We start from the raw sequence: 4,718 nt of genomic DNA on the forward strand, positions 1-4,718 counted from the left end.
TCATTCAGAGCCCAATCCATCATTTCATTCACGTAGCGTGAAAAGCCACTAGCTTAAAAGCATTTTATTTATCATGTAGAACTTTGATATTTATGTAAATAATAACCCTCCGTGCACGTTTCTTTTTTTTCAAGAAACTGCACCGAAGCTTATAATGAAAAGGCAGAAATCCTCCCCAGAAAGTCTCTCACTTAAAAATTGTCCGTGATTGATTGGAAAAGTTATGTGATTACATTAGGAAATTGTTTAACGAGATAAGGTCAGTAATGAAGTGTCCGTACTCTATAGTATCAGTGTCGCATTATAGATGATGTTTAAAATAAATGTTCACTCGCCATACTTTAAAATATAGATTGTGAATTAAAAACAACATACTCTCCCCGTCGGGGAATTGAACCCCGGTCTCCCGCGTGACAGGCGGGGATACTGACCACTATACTAACGAGGATCCGCTGTACCGTCGTCTGCTGAGCAACTTGTAGTCGAAGCTTCAACTCGCTGTCTACCTAGTGACTCATCTTTTTAATTTCCCAGCTCTTTGACACCAAAACAGGAGGCCACAGACTCAACAAACACACACTCTCCCTCCCACAATACACACACAAACACACTCCTCCCTCACACCTCACAAGAACCTTCTCACCTCCTAGCAGACACTCTCAGCAGCGCTCTCAGCAGCATCACCTGATGCCAGAGTCACAGCAACCAGCTCCCAGGGCTGCTTCCCACTGGGCCCGGCCTGGCTCTTCAGCCCAGGGGCCCCTGGCTCTCTCTGATGCTGGAGGATTGCAGCGGGGGATGCCCACAGGGAGTGGGGAGGGAGACCCTCCCACCCCCCAGCCGGAGGAGGGAGCTGAGCTGTAAAGGAGAAGAGAGGAGGCAGGAAAAGCCCAGGTGTGTGAGTGTCTGAGAAAGAGGCGCTTTGAATTGTGAAGCAGAGGAAAAAAGTTAAAAAAATGTCCTTCGAGCCGGATTTGAACCAGCGACCTAAGGATGTCAGCTTCCCCACTACAGTCCTCCGCTCTACCAACTGAGCTATCGAAGGATTGACTGCGAGGCAACAACAATGCGCTTTATGGCATGAGAAGTGGGCACGGAGGCTGCCTCTCTAGACATCTTTCTGTTTCTATTCACTTGATACAGCTGCAAACCCGACAGATATTTAACTTCAAGGGGAAATGGGCGAGTAGTGACTGAATTTGAAGATATATTTCCATTTATTATTTTTGGGATCCAAAGTTAATGATGGGGTTATGCTATCTAGATACATATATGTATAGCGCTCAAACACCACATGTTTCTTGGTATTGGATCAGAGTTATATTTGTGTTTTCTTTTTAGTTTCTTTAGAGTGTTTCGTGTTTACTGTTGGATGCATTATTGCTGTTGATCCTGGGTAACCTTGTTAGGGTGTTTTAAGAGCTATGTGTTTTTTATGTTCAGATGTTCTTTGTAACATTAGTTACTTAAATGTGTTTTTGGAGTTTGTGCATTTTTATTATAAAAATGTTATTCACATATTCTGCGGTTCAATGTTATCTCATTAAACAATATAATGTCAAACTTCATCAGGTGTTACATTTTATGTTTCTGGTCTGTAATGTTGGTAAAGGTGATTCAGTCAGTGGAGGTCACCAGTGTCAGCGAGTCCCTGTCTGTGAAACACACTCAGACCCCAGGGGGCCCCAGGTGCCGGTCTTAAAGTACAGGGACTGGTCCTTGTAATAGGATCTGTTTAAACACCATAGGGGTGTCCCCTCTGACCTATCAGAGCGCTTATATGCTGTGGGTGTAACAAAGATGGTAATAGGAGGAGACTGGGTTGAAATGCTGAGCCATTGTCAGCCCTTTGCCCCTCGGCAACATCGTCTCAACGTCAGTATCACCTCCTCTACAAAAGAGGTCTGCCAGAAATGCAGTCTGTGAGGGGTCAGAGGGCAATCAGAAGTTACCGGGCCATAGCTGTATCAACGAGGGGTGTTTGCTTCCGGTGTCCTGTGGCCTCGTACTTTGGACCCTCAAATTAGGGACCAAGCCCCCCTTTTAGCACCTGACTCTCAGAATAACAAGACAGAGCAGCCAAAAGCTCAATTGGAGACCCACGTTTATGAAAGAACACATGGGGAAAAGACACTGCACCCTGACCCTATTAGTGCACGTTTTACACCCATTGTGAACATGGATACCTATTTTGATGTATAACTTGTTTACATGTTACATGAATAAATATGGAAACATTTGTACTTCTGAATGTTTCATGCTTGCCCACGCTGCAGTCGTATCCTAGCTATTTTTAAAAGTTTTCTCCATTCGGTTCTTTTAAATTGATGATGTCAAAAAGGAACAAAAACAACAGAGAATGCCTACAAATGTGTGTTTACTTGTTTTTAACCTCATATGTTTACATTTGTAACAAGCATTTGCAATGCAATAGGTCTCGCATTTACGCGAGTTTGAGCTATTGACATCGTAAATACCAATGCCTTTTATTTTTGTTTTTAAAACATAAATAAATGGCATTGTCATTTGCAATGCCAATAGCTTAAACTCGCGTAAATGCAAGACCTATTGCATTGCAAAGGCTTGTTTTGTAGATGGAGTGTACCCTGCCACCCTAGTGTTTTTCGTTAATGGGCAGGGATGTGAAAAGAACAACTTTCTCACTTATTCCAGGACACTTGGAACACTCCATTTCACGACTGCCTAGAGGGGAGCACTTAGGAAAGGAATAAGGTTGCAGTAATTGAAAGAAATGAAATGCTCGGAGTCTAACCAAAGGGGGGCGCGTGTATCTGCACATGGCCTCGGTATGAGCAACTGAGCTGCCAGACACTGCAATGAGCGATCCAGCTGCAGCCCCAGCCCCGCCTGCCCACACAGCTGACAGGGGAGGGGCGAAAGTGGGAGCTAAAGTCCTTTCCGCCTAGTGGTCTTCTCACACCTGCAGACCCGTGACTACAGGAACAGGTCACTAAGAGGCCGATCATGCAGACAGACTGGGCTATTATCACATTCCTGATAACTCCACAGACACAACCCAGAGAGCGACATCTTGCTCCATGTGTAGATAGAGGGTTCCAGAGACATGGGTGAAGCTATTGTCTCTTTGAAAGGTTATCTACGGGACTTTAAGACTGGACTAATACTGCAACAAACCCCCTGTCGGACATTGTGTCTGAAATCAATAGACTGAGCTACGGTCACGATGGCGGAGGGTTACAGGCGCCAAAAAGAGTTTTCAGGAAGTGCAGGATATAGCGACTGGTATGCGTTTGGTTTTAAGACAAACAAGTTGGTTTGTCTGGACTAAAATGATTTATATAAATGATAGAGTTTTGTTTGTTTCATACACAAATAACATTTAAATTAAAGTATGTATAATAGAAGGTGCAATTTGACATTCTTGAATCGATATTGAGGCACGCAGCACGCACTGCTCTACTGCCTTAAGGGGTGCATGACCTGGGCACAGCGCCTAGAACAGCATATGAGGCATGCTGCATGCACACTGCACACGGATACTGCCTCGTCGTGTACAGGCACCAGGCACAGCGCCTAGGAGTGTATGAGGCAGCTCCACGCAGATGTCTACTGCCTTAAGGGATGCAGGGCCCAGCGCCTAGAGGAGTGTATGAGGCATGCTGTACGGACACGTCTGCTGCCTTGTGAGGTGCAGTGCCTGGCACAGCACGTAGAGAAATGTGTGAGGCACGCTGCATGCACACATATGCTGCCTTGATGGCTGCCGGGCCGAGGACACAGCGCCTAGAGGCACGCTGTATTATTTAACTGTATGCTGGATTTGCACAGCTAAACTGAAAAAAGTTAATGTAGAATGAAATGGTGGCGCTAGGATGTCAGGATGTGAGATACAAACGTATAGGAATGTACAACAATGTGATGTGATTTGGCAGTGAGCAACAATTATCCAGTAACGCGACTCTTACTCGTCTCATTCGTCAGTGCCTGAAAACAGGTTTGGGGGGCTTAACATCAAACAAACGTGCCGCCGCAGCATTTTAACAGTTCTGGTTACAATTTCAACACGACCACCGGCCTTTGCCTGACATGAATGTACTTTAAAGTGAGCGCCTTTCACATCATACAAGCAATGCAAACACCTTGCTCCCATAACCTCCGCGCCGTCCTGAAGCTCTGCACATCGCTGCATTCATTCTATAATGCCACAACACTTTAAAGGTCAGCCGTACAGTTCACAGCGTATGTACAACAAGCAAGAAGTCGGATAAGGGAGGGGGTAGGTCGCGCCGTCTAAGGGGAGAGAGGCACAGGCTGGCAAATGGTGTGCACTTTCGCGGCCGCTTTGATGTTCTCAGTGGCCACGCGGCTCACTGAGAACATCAAAGTGGCCGCAAAATGATCACGCAGGCTACCAAATGGTGCGCGTGCCCGGCGCACATGCACTGTAGTTGGCGGCCTGAAAGCACTGGTTTGCACTTCCAAATCTCCCTTTTGCAAGCGCTGGCTCCGGCGAGACCTAAAAACACACCGCAGAGGCTCCTCCTCCGCTCTCCCAGAATGCTGTGCGGGATTCTTCGGGGTCTGCGCCCCTCAAGGCTGCTGATGTCCCATTGCTGCTCCATGGCCCTGTGGGCTGAGTGCTGTGGCGGTGCTGCCCCCTGGCGGTCACCCTGTGCATGTGAAGACACCTGGGAAGAAGCCAGGGTGCACCTGAGCTGGTCCTCTGTGTGAACTAA

General features: G+C 46.7%; 1 non-coding gene across 1 annotated transcript; it reads right to left on the bottom strand.

The window, feature by feature from the left end:
- Positions 1-376: 376 nt before the first annotated feature.
- On the bottom strand, positions 377-448 carry TRNAD-GUC (transfer RNA aspartic acid (anticodon GUC)). The gene has a single exon. It is a non-coding gene; the product is annotated as a tRNA-Asp (tRNA).
- Between the last annotated feature and the right edge of the window lie 4,270 nt (positions 449-4,718).

The sequence above is a fragment of the Triturus cristatus genome, chromosome 4_1, assembly GCF_964204655.1.
Source record: "Triturus cristatus chromosome 4_1, aTriCri1.1, whole genome shotgun sequence".
Lineage (NCBI taxonomy): Eukaryota > Metazoa > Chordata > Amphibia > Caudata > Salamandridae > Triturus > Triturus cristatus.